Source organism: Oncorhynchus masou, chromosome 15 (assembly GCF_036934945.1).
Source record: "Oncorhynchus masou masou isolate Uvic2021 chromosome 15, UVic_Omas_1.1, whole genome shotgun sequence".
Classification (NCBI taxonomy): domain Eukaryota; kingdom Metazoa; phylum Chordata; class Actinopteri; order Salmoniformes; family Salmonidae; genus Oncorhynchus; species Oncorhynchus masou.
Genome location: NC_088226.1, coordinates 67,115,543 through 67,136,379, shown reverse-complemented (window position 1 = coordinate 67,136,379; position 20,837 = coordinate 67,115,543). Strand labels below are relative to the sequence as shown.

Sequence of the window (20,837 nt, the reverse complement as noted above, 5' to 3'; positions counted from 1 at the left end):
CAGAAAGGGGGAGGACTGTTGTTATCTAGACTGACTGACCTGTGTCCTTGAACTTGTCTTTGAAGGTGAAGGAGGAGATGCTGTTCGAGGCTCTGACCACCAGGAAGACGGTGACGGTGGGAGAGAGGCTGATCGTTCCGTACAAACTGGCCGAGGTGAGCACGACATTTCCCGCTCTGCTTACAATAACAAACACTACCACAACAACAAAATATAATAACACAACTGTACCGGACCACATAGACAGCTTTGAACCCTATCTGACCCCAAAGTGACATCAACACGGCCTCAGAACTTCAGAACTCTCCTACAGAATCATTTATAGAGTTCTGTTTATGAATTGCTCAGGACTGTCCTTTTTGTGTTTGTATTTGCTTTCCTGACGCCAAAACTCAGAAGGCTTTTGTAGTCAATGGGGGGGAGGGTGTACAGTCAAAGATTGTCTATTATATTGACAAGACTGTCAAGTGACCACTCCAACAATGGAAATACATGTCCTCAAAGATGGAAGGCAGGCGGGATGGAAGGAGGCGAGATCAGGTGGGACCATTCTAGCCAATGAGAGGGCAAGATATGCGTGTGAACAACAGGCCATCGATAGAGGACTCATCTTTGTGTTTGTACCATTATAGCGTCTGTGACAGCATGGGCAGTGCCATTGAGGCTATCTCCATTTTTCCATTTTAAAGTCAGTTTTCTTCTTCTTCATTGGCTAATTGCTCCCGACTCATAGGAATCCCCACCCAGTTGACTACTTTAAAATGGTGAAAGCCCTCAATGGCAATGTCCATGCTAAAACAGGTTATAAATCTAAAGTAGGTTATAACTCCAATATGAAGTATTATAATTTTTTTTGACCAAATGCCACGTGTGTACACTTATATCAGTGCATTTTTAACAACCTAAACGTTACGAAACTTCTATTGCATCAAATAAGCCTCATGTAGCAAATTAGCAATTACTTTTATCGTTGACCAAATTTGACACTCATTGACCACCAAAAAAGAATCATTTTGGGGGCTTATTTTCGAGAACAGATTTTGGGCAGAGTAAAACCTCCCCTGTGGCTCAGTTGGTGTAACCTCCCCTGTGGCTCAGTTGGTGTAACCTCCCATGTGGCTTAGTTGGTAGAGCATTGCACTTGCATCACCAGGGTTGTGGGTTTGATTCCCAAGAGTGGACCTTCCTACTGTAAGTCGCTCTGGATAAGTGTCTGCTCAATGACTCAAATGTAAAATCCCAAAAGCCCTCAAGAAAGCAAAACAGAGTGGCTTTGTTTGGTTGCAGAATGCATCAGCGGCCAGGGATTGTGAGGGCCAGTCCCAGGAGGATTTGTTCTGGCCCCGCTGCCTCAGGGTTGTGTTGTTGGTTGTGACTTCCTGTTTCCTGTGAGGTTTAGTAATGTGGCATGTTTCAGTCTGTTTTCTTCTGTTTTGTGCATAATGAACACGGCCCAGGTCAATTTAATAACTAACATTAGCTATCAACGGTTTCATACGAGTTCCTGTTTTCGCTGTCTGTCTTTGACTGGAATATACAGTCAAATATAAAGTTTGGGCCAGAAACCAAATCCTGTCAGCTCCCCTGATATCTCACTTGACAACCCCCACACACATCCACTGAGGACACACAAAAGCCAGAGATTGTGCTCCTCATTCACTCAAATGGCAAATACAGTTGAAGTCGGAAGTTTACAGACACTTATGTTGGAGTCATTAAAACTCGTTTTTCAACCACTCCACAAATTTCCTGTTAACAAACTAGTTTTGGCAAGTCGGTTAGGACATCTACTTTGTGCATGACACAAGTAATATTTCCAACAATTGTTTACAGACAGATTATTTCACTTCTAATTCACTGTATCACAATTCCAGTGGGTCAGAAGTTTACATACACTAAATTGACTGTGCCTTTAAACAGCTTGGAAAATTCCAGAAAATTATGTCATGGCTTTAGAAGCTTCTGATAGGCTAATTGACATCATTTGAGTCAATTGGAGGTGTACCTGTGGATGTATTTCAAGGCCTACCTTCAAACTCAGTGCCTCTTTGCTTGACATCATGAAAAAATCAAAAGAAATCAGCCAAGACCTCCACATGTCTGGTTCATCCTTGGGAGCAATTTCCAAATGCCTGAAGGTACCAGGTTAATCTGTACAAACAATGGTATGCAAGTATAAACACCATGGGACCATGCAGCCGTCATACCGCTCAGGAAGGAGACGCGTTCTGTCTCCTAGAGATGAACGTACTTTGGTGCGAAAAGTGCAAATCAATCCCAGAACAACAGCAAAGGACCTTGTGAAGATGCTGGAGGAAACAGGTACAAAAGTATCTATATCCACAGTAAAAACGAGTCCCTATATCGACATAACCTGAAAGGCCTCTCAGCAAGGAAGAAGCCACTGCTCCAAAACCGCCATAAAAAAGCCAGGCTACGGTTTGCAACTGCACATGGGGACAAAGATTGTACATTTTGGAGAAATGTCCTCTGGTCTGATGAAACAAAAATAGAGCTGTTTGACTGTTATGTTTGGAGGGTGTTTGGAGGAAAAAGAATCAGGCTTGCAAGCCGACGAACACCATCCCAACCGTGAAGCACGGGGGTGGCAGCATCATGTTGTGGGGGTGCTTTGCTGCAGGAGGGACTGGTGCACTTCACAAAATAGATGGGATCATGAGGGAGGAAAATTATGTGGATATATTGAAACAACATCTCAAGACATCCGCCAGGAAGTTAAAGCTTGGTCGCAAATGGGTCTTCCAAATGGACAATGACAACAAAGTCAAGGTATTGGAGTGGCCATCACAAAGCCCTGACCTCAATCCTATAGAAAATTTGTGGGCAGACCTGAAAAAGCATGTGCGAGCAAGGAGGCCTACAAACCCGACTCAGTTACACCAGCTCTGTCAGGAGGAATGGGCCAAAATTCACCCAATATATTGTGGTAATCTTGTAGAAGGCGACCTGAAAAGTTTGACCCAAGTTAAACAATTTAGAGGAAATGCTACCAAATACTAATTGAGTGTATGTAAACTTCTGACTGGGAATGTGATGAAAGAAATAAAAGCTTAAATAAATCATTCAACTATTATTCTGACATTGCACATTTTTAAAATAAAGTGGTGATCCTAACTGACCTAAGACAGGGAATTTTAACTAGGATTAAAAGTCAAGAGTTGTCAAAAACTGAGTTTAAATGTATTTGGCTAAAGTGTATGTAAATTTCCAACTTCAACTGTATGTGTCAACAGCAACCTTGGGAAAATCCTCTGGATTATCATTAACAGCAGACTCGTATATTTCCTCAACGAAAGCAAGGTACTGAGCACATGTCAAATTGTCTTTTTTTACCAAGTCACTGGACGACAGGCCACGTATTCACCCTGCACACCCTGATTGACAAACAAAACAAAGGCAAAGTCTTTTCATCCTTTTTTGATTTTGACTCAATTTGGCATGAAGGCCTGCTATACAAATTGATGAAAAGTTGTGTTGGGGGAAAAATATACGATATTATAAAATCCATGTACACAAACAACATTGGCAAAAAACACACATTTCTTTCCAAAGGCCCATGGGGTGAGACAGGGATGAAGCTTAAGCCCCACCCTCTTCAACAAATATATCATGAATTGGCGAGGGCACGAGAACAGTCTGCAGCACCTGGCCTCAACATACTAGAATCTGAAGTCAAATGTCTACCGTTTGCTGATGATCTGGTGCTTCTGTCCCCAACCAAGGAGGGCCTACAGCAGCACCTAGATATTCTGCACATATACTGTCAGACCTGGACCCTGACAGTAAATCTCAGTAAGACAAAAACAGTGGTGTTCCATAAAAGGTCTAGTTGCGAATACAAATTCCATTTAGACACCGTTGCCCTGGAGCACACAATAACACACCGTTGCCCTGGAGCACCGTTGCCCTGGAGCACACAACAACACACCGTTGCCCTGGAGCACCGTTGCCCTGGAGCACACAACAACACACCGTTGCCCTGGAGCACCGTTGCCCTGGAGCACACAACAACACACCGTTGCCCTGGAGCACCGTTGCCCCAGCGCCACAGGTAACTTCCACAAAGGCAAGGCAAGAAGGGCCTTTAATGCCATCAAAAGGCACATAGAATTTGACATACCAAGAATTCAGAAAATGGGACAAACAACAAATTGAGACTGCATGCAGATTTCTGCAAAAAATATGCTTTGTGAACAACGTAAAACACCAAATAATGCATGCAGAGCAGAATTAGGCCGATACCCGCTAATTATCAAAATCCAGAAAAGAGCTGTTAAATTCTACAACCACCTAAAACGAAGCGATTCACAAACCTTTCATAACAAAGCCATCACCTACAGAGAAATGAACCTGGAGGAGAGCCCCCTAAGCAAGCTGGTCCTGGGGCTCTGTTCACAATCACAAACAGACCCCACAGAGACATGAACCTGGAGAAGAGCCCCCTAAGCAAGCTGGTCCTGGGGCTCTGTTCACAATCACAAACAGACCCCACAGAGCCAAAGGACAGCAACACATTTAGACCCAACCAAATCCTGCCAAATAGAGACACATATTTCCCTCAGATTACACAGATCCACAAAGAATTAAAAAACAAATCCTGTTTTAATAAACTCCCATATCTACTGGGTGAAATACCACAGTGTGACATCACAGCAGCAAGATGTGTGACCTGTTGCCACAAGAAAAGGGCAACCAGTGAAGAACAAACACCATTGTAAATACAACCTATATTTATGTTTATTTATATTCCCTTTTGTACTTTAGCTATTTGCACATCATTACAACACTGTATATAGACATTTTTTTTTTTTACTTTTATTTAACTTGGCAAGTCAGTTTAGAAAAAAATTCTTATTTTCAATGATGGCCTAGGAACATTGGGTTAACTGCCTGTTCAGGGGTAGAACAACAGATTTGTACCTTGTCAGCTCGAGGGTTTGAACTTGCAGCCTTCTGGTTGCTAGTCCAACGCTCTAACCACTAGGCTACCCTGCCGCCCCATAATATGACATTTGAAATGTCTTTTAATCTTTGGGAACTTCTGTGATTGTGTTCACTGTTATAACACGTAAAGGGCTTTATTGGCACGGGAAACATATGTTAACATTGCCAAAGCAAGTGAAATGGATAATAAGTAAAAGTGAAATTAATAATCAGAAATGAACAGTAAACAAACATTACACTCGCAAAAGTTTCAAAGGAATAGAGACATTTCAAATGTCATTATGGCTATGTACAGTGTTGTAACGATGTGGAAATAGTTCATAGTTACTCACTCTCTCTCTCTCTCTCTCGATCTCTCTCTTCTCTCTCTCTCTCTCTCTCTCTCTCTCTCTCTCTCTCTTCTCTCTCTCCTCTTTCTCCTCCATCTCCCTCTCTCTCTCTCTCTCTCTCTCTCTCTCTCTCTCTCTCTCCTTCGCCTGAAGCAAGCTTGTGGAATCCATGACTTTCTGCCATAATATTAAACCCTTTTATTGTACAAGGGCCCATGAAGAAAGGGCTTGGCAAGTGTAGCATCTTTTCTCTCAATCATATCCCCTCCTGGACAAAAGTATCTCGCGGGTAGCTGTCCCGTCACACTGGGGTTCAGATGGACCCGATTTGGGAGAGGTCCTGTTCCATTGTCTCCTTCTGTTTTATTTTTTAAAGACTTGAGTGGTTGGATACCTGTCAGTTTCCTGCTCTCATTACCATTTTATTCCAGTGGAAATTCTATATTACCAAGCTTTAATTTAGTTATTTCATGAGAGAGGTCCTATAAAAGCTTACTATAAAAGCCTACTGTAGCTATGGCCTTTTGCATGCTAGCTCATGAGAGAGGAAGACTAGCTATGGCCTGCTGCATGCTAGCTAATGAGAGAGGAAGACTAGCTATGGCCTGCTGCATGCTAGCTAATGAGAGAGGAAGACTAGCTATGGCCTGCTGCATGCTAGCTAATGAGAGAGGAAGACTAGCTTTGGCCTGCTGCGTGCTAGCTAATGAGAGAGGAAGACTAGCTATTGCTTTCTTCATGCTAGCTAATGAGAGAGGAAGACGGTGTTGTTTTAATTAACCACAGCTCTGCTGTGTGCGTGCGTGTGTGTAGACAAGCTACACTGACTCACTGTTGATTTGGCTCCAGATAATCAGATTCCACCACTTCCTGTTTCCTGTTTTTAAAGTGAGACCGTTTGGAGGATAAGGAACTTCTTAAACCATGCATTCATGTGCTTTAGATTAAATGTTGCCACGCTATATCACAACTATGTTTATATCTTTCTAGCTAACACAGAGACACAGAGACACACACACAATCAAACACACAATTTCCTATATACTCGCATCAAAAACAGGCATCCAATTGGACACAAATGCCTCAAACACAGCCACCCCGTGCGGAGAAGAGGCTAGCGAGCCATGTGCAGTGCGGGCTCATGCAGGGTGTTGTTTTACACCTCCCGTGGCTCGCGGAGCGCGTTTGTAAGCCATTAGTCGAGAAAGACCACGGCTCTCTGTGTTTTGGTCTCCCCGGCATAGGCTTCTAATGACCAAACTCCAACCAAGACCTCATTACAGGCTCTAAACTCTCTCTGATAACTTCCCTCTTATTATTTAGGGTGGCCCTCCTATAAAAACAATGTTTGTTTTTAGCTCATTTTTTCTCTCCATCCATTCCATATCTAACTCAACACTCCCATTGTGGTAAATCATTTAATTGTGTTTGACTTGTGATGTTTCGTGACAGTGGATGTTCGTTCAAACGACACGTCATCGCAAATGTTCTTTATCGTGTTTGAAAATCCCAGGATGGACCTTTTGAGCAGTTTTGATTGGGACCGTGTTTTGATTGGGCTGCATAATACATGTGAACTTATATCACCTTTGAGAGCAGGAAACAGGAAACAGTGAAGCTCATTCCTCTAAAAATAACGATGAGGTCAATAATGCAGTAAGCTTTTTAAAACACATTTTTACTTGCTCACAATTCTCTGCTTCCCAGAACCTAGTTGAAATGACCTGTACATATGGGACGTGTTTAGGGACATGCAACATTACAGATTGTTTATTAGAAATGTGTGGTATATATATATATATATATATATATAATATATGTATATATATAACATTTTTTCTTCATCGTGAATCTGTGCTCCCCCTGGACCTAGTCGAAGTGGTTTAAACTCACGTACTGCCTGCAAACACTCTACTGTACATTCGGGGTGTGTTCAGGGGCATGCAAGGTTACAGAAGGTTCATATACAGTATAGTATGTAGGCAACATTCTCAGCGTTCTCTGTCATGTAGAGTATGAAAAGGGTGTCAGCTCTATAATCTGTTACAGTTACACCACAGACCTACACGTAATTGCCAGAATAAAGGAAACATCAACATAAAGTGGGCATTGAGCCACCATGAGCCAGAATAGCTTCATATATCTTACGTGTCTGAACTCTATTGGAGGGAGGTGACACCATTCTTCCACGAGAAATGTAATCACTTGGTGGTGGAGGTGAAAAACAGGCGCTGCTCCAGAATCTTCGATAAGATTCAATTGGGTTGAGATCTGGTGACTGAGACGGCCATGGCCTGTTCAGAAGTTTTTGTACATGACCCTAAGCATGATGGGATGTTAATTGCTTAATTAACTCAGGAGCCACACCTGTGTGGAAGCACCTGCGTTCAATATACTTTGTATCCCCCATTTACTCAAGTGTTTCCATTATTTTGGCAATTACCTATATGTTACATGTTGGACCTGCCTCCCGTTACAACATAGACTTACATGTAGGCTAAATGCCAAAACTACCAGCATCAACAAAACATGTAGGCTAAATGCCAAAACTACCAGCATCAACAAAACATGTAGGCTAAATGCCAAAACTACCAGCATCAACAAAACATGTAGGCTAAATGCCAAAACTACCAGCATCAACAAAACATGTAGGCTAAACAGCCAAAACTACCAGCATCAACAAAACATGTAGGCTAACAGCCAAAACTACCAGCATCAACAAAACATGTAGGCTAACAGCCAAAACTACCAGCATCAACAAAACATGTAGACTAACAGCCAAAACTACCAGCATCAACAAAACATGTAGGCTCACTGCCAAAACTACCAGCATCAACAAAACATGTAGGCTAACAGCCAAAACTACCAGCATCAACAAAACATGTAGGCTAACAGCCAAAACTACCAGCATCAACAAAACATGTAGACTAACAGCCAAAACTACCAGCATCAACAAAACATGTAGGCTAACAGCCAAAACTACCAGCATCAACAAAACATGTAGGCTAACAGCCAAAACTACCTGCATTAACAAAACATGTAGGCTAACAGCCAAAACTACCAGCATCAACAAAACATGTAGGCTAACAGCCAAAACTACCAGCATCAACAAAACATGTAGGCTAACTGTCAAAACTACCAGCATCAACAAAACATGTAGGCTAACTGCCAAAACTACCAGCATTAACAAAACATGTAGGCTAACTGCCAAAACTACCAGCATCAACAAAACATGTAGGATAAATGCCAAAACTACCAGCATCAACAAAACATGTAGGCTCACTGCCAAAACTACCAGCATCAACAAAACATGTAGGCTAACTGCCAAAACTACCAGCATCAACAAAACATGTAGGCTAACTGCCAAAACTACCAGCATCAACAAAACATCCTTCAAATAGAGTTTTGGACACTTGTAGAATTTCTGCCAAGGCACATTGAAGCTGTTCTGGCTCATGGTGGCCCATGCTACGGTCATTACATTTTGTCAGCCGGTTATTGTCATGCAAAAGTCTGCCGGTCTCACGGTAACTGACCGTTAATTGACATAAACACGTTTAGCATCTCCAGGCCTCCATGCATAGCCTACAAGCCACTGATGAGTACCTTTACAACATAAACATTTTAAAAAGTCTAATAAATTAATTTAATATACACCATCACAATAAATGCATTATTTATTTTAGTCAGGTCTAAAGAAACATTATGATATGAAGAAAACGGATTTCAGAAGAACAGAATATGAGTTGGTCTACTATATGCTATCTGTCTATGTTCCATGCCATAGGCTGTAGGCTTGTTCATTTAGCTATGCTTATACGTCTAATGGCCATTATATTATATAATTTTATAGTAAGAATAATATACTGTATTTTAACTTACAGTAGCTGAATAAAATAGAAAGGATATTTTTCCCATTCCAGAGCAAGTGCATTATTTGAAGTAGCTATGTTGAGTGTAAAAGTGATCATTTGAAACAGGTCATATACGCTAGATTTAAAGTTATTTGGCAACTTTAGTTGTGAATGATACAAACCTTTATAATGTGTTAGAAATCAAAACTTATATGGGCTGTATGATGCTAATATAGGCTATTGATGATTTGAGAAAGTAGTAAAGAAAATGCTTGCTCTCTGTTCCTAACCTCAGGCTGCACAGCTGTTCTCTCATCAAGTGATCATATTTTCACCCATCAGACTCATCTCAATTGAATTGTGTCTTTACTAATATGTAAAATTATTTTTGATTTAGAATGGACCATTATCAAATGGGCAGGATCAGGGTCAGGGGGAAAAATACGGCATCTGTACGCACTCGAATAACGAATGGAGGCCTCGCTCTTTCCCGCCGGTCCGTTTTGTAAGCTATTTCGGTTTTATAGCGGAGCATGTGCTTAATATGAACAGCCTGAGAAATAAATATAAGAATACACTCCATGCATCAAGCACTGTTTGAGGAGCATGCCCTCGCTGTGCCACAGGTGATGTTCCACCCAAACTCTGTATGCCATGAGCTCTCCAACCCTGTTCTTGCAGCTACCCAGTGCTTAACTTGGAAAACCAACTGAAATCTGTTCAGGAACATGGTCCTAATGGCTTGGTACTCAGGGCTCTATTGTTCCTCCATCAGGTTCTAATTAATGGCCTGGTACTCAGGGCTCTATTGTCCCTCCATCAGGTCCTAATGACCTGGTACTCAGGGCTCTATTGTTCCTCCATCAGGTCTAATGGCCTGGTACTCAGTGCTCTATTGTCCCTCCATCGTGTTCTAATGGCCTGGTACTCAGGGCTCTATTGTCCCTCCATCAGGTCCTAATCGTCTGGTACTCAAGGCTATATTTTCCCTCCATCATGTTCTAATGGCCTGGTACTCAGGGCTCTATTGTCCCTCCATTAGGTCCTAATGACCTGGTACTCAGGGCTCTATTGTCCCTCCATGGTGTTCTAATGGCCTGGTACTCAGGCCTCTATTGTCCCTCCATCAGGTCCTAATGAGCTGGTACTCAGGGCTCTATTGTTCCTCCATCAGGTTCTAATGGCCTGGTACTCAGGGCTCTATTGTCCCTCCATCAGGTCCTAATGACCTGGTACTCAGGGCTCTATTGTTCCTCCATCAGGTTATAATGGCTTGGTACTCAGGGCTCTATTGTTCCTCCATCAGGTTCTAATGGCTTGGTACTCAGGGCTCTATTTTTCCTCCATCAGGTTCTAATGGCCTGATACTCAGGGCTCTATTGTCCCTCCATCAGGTCCTAATGACCTGGTACTCAGGACTCTATTGTTCCTCCATCAGGTTCTAATGGCCTCGTACTCAGGGTTCTATTGTTCCTCCATCAGGTTCTAATGGCCTGGTACTCAGGGCTCTATTGTTCCTCCATCAGGTTCTAATGGCTTGGTACTCAGGGCTCTATTGTTCCTCCATCAGGTTCTAATGGCTTGGTACTCAGGGCTCTATTGTTCCTCCATCAGGTTCTAATGGCTTGGTACTCAGGGCTCTATTGTTCCTCCATCAGGTTCTAATGGCTTGGTACTCAGGGCTCTATTGTTCCTCCATCAGGTTCTAATGGCCTGGTACTCAGGGCTCTATTGTTCCTCCATCAGGTTCTAATGGCCTGGTACTCAGGGCTCTATTGTTCCTCCATCAGGTTCTAATGGCCTGGTACTCAGGGCTCTATTGTTCCTCCATCAGGTTCTAATGGCCTGGTACTCAGGGCTCTATTGTTCCTCCATCAGGTCACTTATGACCTGGTACTCAGGGCTCTATTGTTCCTCCATCAGGTTCTAATGGCTTGGTACTCAGGGCTCTATTGTTCCTCCATCAGGTTCTAATGGCCTGGCTCTATTGTTCCTCTAACCACTCTGACATCAATGCAAATGCAATCTAAAATAACAACCACTCATAATCAAAACGGTATAGTGCTTTTAATACTCACCTCACTGTGATGATCAATTTGAAAAAAGTTCAACAGCAGTGTAAAACATGGTCATTTTAAATGTTGTTTCAAAGCTTAACACAATGAAATGGACAACGCTTTCTAAGGTGATAAGTATTTCAAAACACACATATGTATATTAGAACTTATGCAAAGAGTTATGAGGAAAAATAAATAAATTGTAAAACGTGGAATTTGACTGAGGTGACTCATGTCTGACCAACCACACCTAAACTGAAACAAACTCCACTCACATTAGCCCATATTCACCCTATATGAGCAACAGTAGCTACACAAAGCATGCAAAAGATGGCCAACTGTTGGAGTAACTTTGTCGTTAATGTGGCAGTTGCCAGAAGGGTCCCTGTACAGCCTCCCAGTCAAAAAGATCATCCAGTCATTTGGGGACCAATAGAATTCTGTTTTGCTCTTCCACCGCCCAATCCCTTTCCATAACACTCCAAACTGCCAAAGGCTGATGGTCGTATGTCCAAGTCCTCATTCCAACTCCACTTATATTAGCTTAGCATGCCTTTCATCGTCTGTAAGTGGAGAGCATATTTTCCCTTGGCTTGTTGAGGCACGTAATCGTCTGTCTTGGTATTGTTTTTTTTATGGATAGCTGAAGTATCCAAAAAGTGATTTGTCTGTCTGGAGACACTTAAAGTTTTGGCTCTGAATCTCAAAACACCTATATCTGTAGTGTTGTAGCACAGCAGGGCTTGGGGCATCATAGAAAAACCAGAAGGAACTGGTTTGCTGTTAGCTGGCATGCTAACAGACGTTACACTACTGTTGGCTAGCTAACATTGTTAGAATTTGAGGAACTTTTCTGGCATGCTAACATGTTACACTGATGCTGGCTAACATTGTTCTAAACTAGTTAGGTTAGCTCACAGGTAGGCTGTGAGCTAACCGCTATCAACAATGGTGTTATGTAGCGATGTAGCGGATGTGAGACTTCTTGTGATACGTAGTCTCCATATAGGTGGAAGTCTATCTGAACAAAGGACTATATAACATCACTGTGACATTAGACCGACTGTCTGAAGAGTTATGGTAAGTCAAGAGGGTAGTTTAATCTTCGAGTTCAACACCTCTACAGGTTCAGAGGGGAAAGATGAACCACATAAATACACTTGACAGAAAATACTTCACATTCCCCAATGTCTTGTGTCCTTGGAGATCAGGTCAGAATGCTGATGATAGAACAGATCAGAATGTTGATGATAGAACAGATCAGAATGTTGATGATAGAACAGATCAGGTCAGAATGTTGATGATAGAACAGATCAGGTCAGAATGCTGATGATAGATCAGGTCAGAATGTTGATGATAGAACAGATCAGAATGTTGATGATAGAACAGGTCAGAATGTTGATGATAGAACAGATCAGGTCAGAATGTTGATGATAGAACAGATCAGAATGTTGATGATAGAACAGGTCAGAATGTTGATGATAGAACAGATCAGGTCAGAATGTTGATGATAGAACAGATCAGAATGTTGATGATAGAACAGGTCAGAATGTTGATGATAGAACAGATCAGAATGTTGATGATAGAACAGGTCAGAATGTTGATGATAGAACAGATCAGGTCAGAATGTTGATGATAAAACGGATCAGGTCAGAATGTTGATGATAGAACAGATCAAAATGTTGATCATTGAACAGATCAGAATGTTGATGATAGAACAGATCAGGTCAGAATGTTGATGATAGAACAGATCAGGTCAGAATGCTGATGATAGAACAGATTAGGTCAGAATGTTGATGACAGAACAGATCAGGTCAGAATGTTGGTGATAGAACAGATCAGAATGTTGATGATAGATCAGGTCAGAATGTTGATGATTGAACAGATCAGCATGTTGATGATAGAACAGATCAGGTCAGAATGTTGATGATATAACGGATCAGGTCAGAATGCTGATGATAGAAGAGATCAGGTCAGAATTATGATGATAGAACAGATCAGGTCAGAATGCTGATGATAGAACAGATCCGGTCAGAATTCTGATGATAGAACATATCAGAATGTTGATGATCGAACAGATCAGGTCAGAATGTTGATGACAAAACAGAATGCTGATGATAGAACAGATCAAGTCGGAATGTTGATGACAGAACAGAATGCTGATGATAGAACAGATCCGGTCAGAATACTGATGATAGAACAGATCAGGTCCGAATGTTGATGATAGAACATATCAGAATGTTGATGATAGAACAGATCAGGTCAGAATGCTGATGATAGAACAGATCCGGTCAGAATTCTGATGATAGAACATATCAGAATGTTGATGATCGAACAGATCAGGTCAAAATGTTGATGACAGAACAGAATGCTGATGATAGAACAGATCCGGTTCAGAATACTGATGATAGAACAGATCAGGTCCGAATGTTGATGATAGAACATATCAGAATGTTGATGATAGAACATATCAGGTCAGAATGTTGATGATAGAACAGATCAGGTCAGAATGTTGATGATAGAACAGATCCGGTAAGAATGTTGATGATAGAACAGATCACGTCAGATTGCTGATGATAGAACAGATCAGAATGTTGATGATAGAACAGATCAGGTCAGAATGCTGATGATAGAACAGATCAGGTCAGAATGTTGATGATCGATCAGGTCAGAATGCTGATGATTGAACAGGTCAGAATGCTGATGATAGAACAGATCAGAATGCTGATGATAGAACAGATCAGGTCAGAATGTTGATGATTGAACAGATCAGAATGCTGATGATAGAACAGATCAGGTCAGAATGCTGATGATAGAACAGATCCGGTCAGAATTCTGATGATAGAACAGATCAGGTCAGAATGTTGATTATAGAACATATCAGAATGTTGATGGTAGAACAGATCAGGTCAGAATGTTGATGATCGAACAGATCAGGTCAGAATGTTGATGATAGAACAGATCAGAATTTTGATGATAGAACAGATCAGGTCAGAATGCTGATGATTGAACAGGTCAGAATGTTGATGATAGAACAGATCAGGTCAGAATGTTGATGATAGAACAGATCAGGCCAGTATGTTGATGATAGAACAAATCAGGTCAGAATATTGATGATTGAACAGATCAGAATGTTGATGATAGAACAGATCAGAATGTTGATGATAGAACAGATCAGATCAGAATGTTGATGATAGAACAGATCAGGTCAGAATGTTGATTATAGAACAGATCAGATCAGAATGTTGATGATAGAACAGATCAGGTCAGATTGTTGATGATAGAGCAAATCAGGTCAGAATGTTGATAATAGAACAGATCAGGCCAGAATGTTGATGATAGAACAAATCAGGTCAGAATATTGATGATTGAACAGATCAGAATGTTGATGATAGAACAGATCAGAATGTTGATGATAGAACAGATCAGGTCAGAATGCTGATGATTGAACAGGTCAGAATGTTGATGATAGAACAGATCAGGTCAGAATGTTGATGATAGAACAGATCAGGCCAGTATGTTGATGATAGAACAAATCAGGTCAGAATATTGATGATTGAACAGATCAGAATGTTGATGATAGAACAGATCAGAATGTTGATGATAGAACAGATCAGAATGTTGATGATAGAACAGATCAGATCAGAATGTTGATGATAGAACAGATCAGGTCAGAATGTTGATTATAGAACAGATCAGATCAGAATGTTGATGATAGAACAGATCAGGTCAGATTGTTGATGATAGAGCAAATCAGGTCAGAATGTTGATAATAGAACAGATCAGGCCAGAATGTTGATGATAGAACAAATCAGGTCAGAATATTGATGATTGAACAGATCAGAATGTTGATGATAGAACAGATCAGAATGTTGATGATAGAACAGATCAGGTCAGAATGTTGATGATAGAACATATCAGAATGTTGATGATAGAACATATCAAAATGTTGATGATTGAACAGATCAGAATGTTGATGATAGAACAGATCAGGTCAGAATGTTGATGATAGAACAGATCAGGTCAGAATGTTGATGATAGAACAGATCAGGTCAGAATGTTGATGATAGAACAGATCACATCAGATTGCTGATGATAGAACAAATCAAAATTCTGATGATAGAACAGATCAGGTCAGAATGTTGATGATAGAACAGATCCGGTAAGAATGTTGATGATAGAACAGATCAGGTCAGAATGTTGATGATAGAACAGATCAGGTCAGAATGCTGATGATAGAACAGATCAGGTCAGAATGTTGATGATAGAACAGATCAGGTCAGAATGTTGATGATAGAACAGATCACGTCAGATTGTTGATGATAGAACAGATCAGAATGTTGATGATAGAACAGATCAGGTCAGAATGTTGATGATCGATCAGGTCAGAATGCTGATGATTGAACAGGTCAGAATGCTGATGATAGAACAGATCAGAATGCTGATGATAGAACAGATCAGGTCAGAATGTTGATGACAGAACAGATCAGAATGTTGATGATAGAACAGATCAGGTCAGAATGCTGATGATAGAACAGATCAGGTCAGAATGTTGATGATAGAACAGATCAGGTCAGAATGTTGATGATCGAACAGATCAGGTCAGAACGTTGATGCTAGAACAGATCAGATCAGAATGTTGATGATAGAACAGATCAGAATTTTGATGATAGAACAGATCAGGTCAGAATGTTGATGTTAGAACAGATCAGGTCAGAATGTTGATGATAGAACAGATCAGAATTTTGATGATAGAACAGATCAGGTAAGAATGTTGATGTTAGAACCGATCAGGTCAGAATGCTGATGATAGAACAGATCAGAATGTTGATGATAGAACAGATCAGGTCAGAATGCTGATGTTAGAACAGATCAGGTCAGAATGTTGATGATAGAACAGATCAGGTCAGAATGTTGATGATAGAACAGATCAGGTCAGAATGTTGATGATAGAACAGATCAGATCAGAATGTTGATGATAGAACAGATCAGGTCAGAATGTTGATGATATAGCAAATCAGGTCAGAATGTTGATGATAGAACAGAACAGATCAGGTCAGAATGTTGATGATAGAACAAATCTGGTCAGAATATTGATGATTGAACAGATCAGAATGTTGATGATAGAACAGATCAGATCAGAATGTTGATGATAGAACAGATCAGATCAGAATGTTGATGATAGAACAGATCAGGTCAGAATGCTGATGATAGAACAGATCAGGTCAGAATGTTGATGATAGAACAGATCAGGTCAGAATGTTGATGATAGAACAGATCACGTCAGATTGTTGATGATAGAACAGATCAGAATGTTGATGATAGAACAGATCAGGTCAGAATGTTGATGATCGATCAGGTCAGAATGCTGATGATTGAACAGGTCAGAATGCTGATGATAGAACAGATCAGAATGCTGATGATAGAACAGATCAGGTCAGAATGTTGATGACAGAACAGATCAGAATGTTGATGATAGAACAGATCAGGTCAGAATGCTGATGATAGAACAGATCAGGTCAGAATGTTGATGATAGAACAGATCAGGTCAGAATGTTGATGATCGAACAGATCAGGTCAGAATGTTGATGCTAGAACAGATCAGATCAGAATGTTGATGATAGAACAGATCAGAATTTTGATGATAGAACAGATCAGGTCAGAATGTTGATGTTAGAACAGATCAGGTCAGAATGTTGATGATAGAACAGATCAGAATTCTGATGATAGAACAGATCAGGTAAGAATGTTGATGTTAGAACCGATCAGGTCAGAATGCTGATGATAGAACATATCAGAATGTTGATGATAGAACAGATCAGGTCAGAATGCTGATGTTAGAACAGATCAGGTCAGAATGTTGATGATAGAACAAATCAGGTCAGAATGTTGATGATAGAACAGATCAGGTCAGAATGTTGATGATAGAACAGATCAGATCAGAATGTTGATGATAGAACAGATCAGGTCAGAATGTTGATGATATAGCAAATCAGGTCAGAATGTTGATGATAGAACAGAACAGATCAGGTCAGAATGTTGATGATAGAACAAATCTGGTCAGAATATTGATGATTGAACAGATCAGAATGTTGATGATAGAACAGATCAGATCAGAATGTTGATGATAGAACAGATCAGATCAGAATGTTGACGATAGAACAGATCAGATCAGAATGTTGATGATGGAACAGATCAGGTCCGAATGTTGATGATGGAACAGATCAGGTCAGAATGTTGATTATAGAACAGATCAGAATGTTGATGATTAGAACAGATCAGGTCAGAATGCTGTTCATTACTCTCTAAAGTACACACGTCAAAGCTTGTTAAGGTGACATTGACATTGATCAGCTTAAATGTGGAGAGAAACACAGACTGTGGGCCTTGGTTTTGCTTTGCTCAGCTGGTGCAATGCAGTACTGTTCAGAGAGCAGGTGTTGGCTGGGCTTCTGTCCTCTGTTGGAGAAGCAGATGGGAAAAAGAGAGTTTATTAAAACGGACCCGCATCCCTGAGTCAGTGATACTGCAGATGGCAGACAGACATATATCATTGAGAGATGTGTAAACAGACAGGCAGACAGTTAAAATGGGTAGATGTCTAGATAGAGACATTTTATAAAGATATGGAGTGATAATTGACAGACCTGTACGTTGATGTAAGGGAATTCCCCCCTCAAATGGACAAAAATGAATGGGAAACCATTGGCATAGTACAAACCATGTACACGATGGACAATACCACCCAAATCGGCGTTGATTCATGCAAAATGTTTTGCAAATGCCATATGGCAATTGCCAGTTGTAACACTTCAAAAATCCAACAGGTGGCGTGTGCGCTCCACCTTGGTTTTTCATATAGGAAATGGACCCCAAGTCAACATCAAAAAGCCAAATTTTGAAAAAATGAATTTTTTGTCAAAAACTTATCACCCCTTAAAAAAGTGCCTTCTGGACCGTTTTTCGAAATTCTTTAGCTTTTTTTGTCAATTACACATGTGTAAGAACTGTATGAATATACTTTTGTCCAATTTTATTATCATTATTTTTTTATTTGTTTTACTTGCGCATTATTGCATGTGTTTTCTCCATTTGCAATATGATTTCATAGGAAGTCAGAAGTCAAAAGTCAATAATTGCAAATTTTCATAAAAAACTTCACACACCCCTAAAAAAGTGCTTTCTGGACCGTTTTTCGAAATTCTTTAGAATTTTGTGTCAATTACACACGTATAAGAACTGTATCAACATACTTTAGTCATATTTTATTATCATAATTTTGTACTTTTTTTTACACTTGTGCATAAGGCATATATGTTTTGTGGGGGCCAAATGTCATAAGAAATTTGACATGCTCAAAAATCCTGCAGAAATGCAAAATTGACTGGCCTGATGAACTCGGGATGGCCGGGCAGTGATTGTTGTTCCTTTCAATCACTCGTGGTGTTGATTTCCTCATGTCCATTTGTTTATGTTTTCTCACTTTTGCAAAGTCTAATGTGCATTTGCAATATGGTTAACTGGGCATTCACCATCACGAATTTGTCATGCTATAAAAATCGTGCAGGAATGCCAAATTGACTGGCCCGATGAACTCGGAATGGCTGGGCAGTGATTCTGGTACCTCTCCATCGCTCGTTTGGGTTGATTTCAGAATGTCACTTTTGGTGATGGTACCTCACTGTTAAAACATATTGCAAATGTTTTCTCACTTTTGCAAAGTCACTGAAAATTGTGCAGGAATGCCAAATTGACTGGCCCGATGAACTCGGAATGGCTGGGCAGTGATTCTGGTACCTCTCCATCGCTCGTTTGGGTTGATTTCAGAATGTCACTTTTGGTGATGGTACCTCACCGCTTAAACATATTGCAAATGGACAAGAGTCACCAGCAAGTCACCGTCCATCAGTCAATTTGATATCATTCTGACACCAAACTGATACAAACTGACACCAAACCCACTTTTCCCAACTCGTTTAGGAGCCAAGTATCACATACTTCAGAGCTGGCCCAAAATTCACAACGCCTTCGGTTCAAACCATAAAAAAAAACATAAAACACGTAGTTACGTTCTAGCTGCGGGTCCATTTCTTGTGTTATGTGTAGGCCTAGCTGAGGCGACCCCGAATCCCAAGTTTCGGCTTGATAGGTCATTTGGTGTCTGAGTAAAACCCTAATTGGTGCTGAAAATCCACTTTTTTCAATTACTTGCTACGGGGTCCTTGAATGAGCTATCGGACAGAAACGTTGGGTTCTGTCTCTATGGGCCGAGACGGTCACAATGCACCTAGTCTTGTGACTCTGGGACATTTCTAAATGTCGCCATTTTCGTAATGGTCAAAATTAATTGAAGTCATTGCAAATGTACGAGGCTGTTTCTCGGTCCGAGAACCTTCTAGAGCCACCTAACTCACCACGCACTATCGACCTGAGGTCTAGAACAGGTTTCTAAAGTTTCGGAACTTTAGGTCTGACGGTTCTTTTTTAGCTCGAACAAAGCTAACTATTGGAGGCACTGTCAGTCTCTACGCACCCCAATACGTCCCTCCATCCAAGTTGTGTATCTGTGTGATTTAGTTTTCCTTTGAATTTTTATGGGAAAAATGACTGATTTACAGTTCATGGGGGTTGCCTAATCACACATATGAAGTTTTGGACAGATCTGATTTTTTTAACCCTTCCAAACAGCCCCTGAGACACCAATTATGGCACTTCCGGTTGGCACAGGAAGCTATAAGTACACACATGTCTTGATTGACATAGACACTTACAGAATCCTGAGTTTTAAGTCTTTACGTTGAGAATTGACTGATCTACACAGGGTTGAATGCAGAGTCATTTTCACCTTTGCTGGTGATGTACATCCAAATACCTTTTGGGTTCATTTAACCACTTCCGGTTGCTCCAGGAAGCTTAGAATCGACACAGGTAGACCTAATAGTGGTCTGATGGACTGTCATAGAAGACAGGTTCATAAGGCATTCATAACCCACATAGGCTTCAGGTTGAATTTAGAGGTGAAGCCAATGTATTCCTATGGGGAGAGAAGTCAATGCAAACTGTTTTTATGTAAACACCTTCTTTTAACTGTGAAGGGTTAATGCCACACGGTCAAGGTTAGGCTTGCACAGATCGGGAGGACCTTAGGAACAGTCCTGTGTTTGAATTGTCCTTCTAAACCTAACGGTTCCGCCGCTGTCACCCAAAATCAAATGACGTTCTGGTGCAGGCTTCACATTGGGCCTACCGTTCTCATGTTCGCTGCGCTTAGACCGAGCGAGCTACGGTCAAGCGGGATATCTCGTTGAACTCGGCACGGCCTTGGAATTATGTTTATGCCATTGCCTGCTCTCTGTGTCTTTAAACACCACGCTGTGTCACTCCATCCTTGCTGTGTGTGTGTGTGAGAGAGCTTTTCTTTGACATCTGTTGGGAGAAATGACTGATTTTACAGTTCAGGAGGGTTGCCTAATCACACATATGAAGTTTTGAAAAGATCTGACCTTTTTAACCCTTGGATACAGCCACTATGACACCATTTAAGGCACTTTCTGTTGGCACAGGAAGCTATAAATAAACTCATATCCTCATTGGGGTATGCCTTTACAGAATCCTGAGTTTTAAGTCTTTAC

At 40.8% G+C, this 20,837-nt stretch overlaps 1 pseudogene; it reads left to right on the top strand.

The window, feature by feature from the left end:
* LOC135556710 (unconventional myosin-IXAa-like) overlaps positions 1–20,837 on the top strand; it is a 217,419-nt pseudogene that overhangs the window by 95,861 nt on the left and 100,721 nt on the right.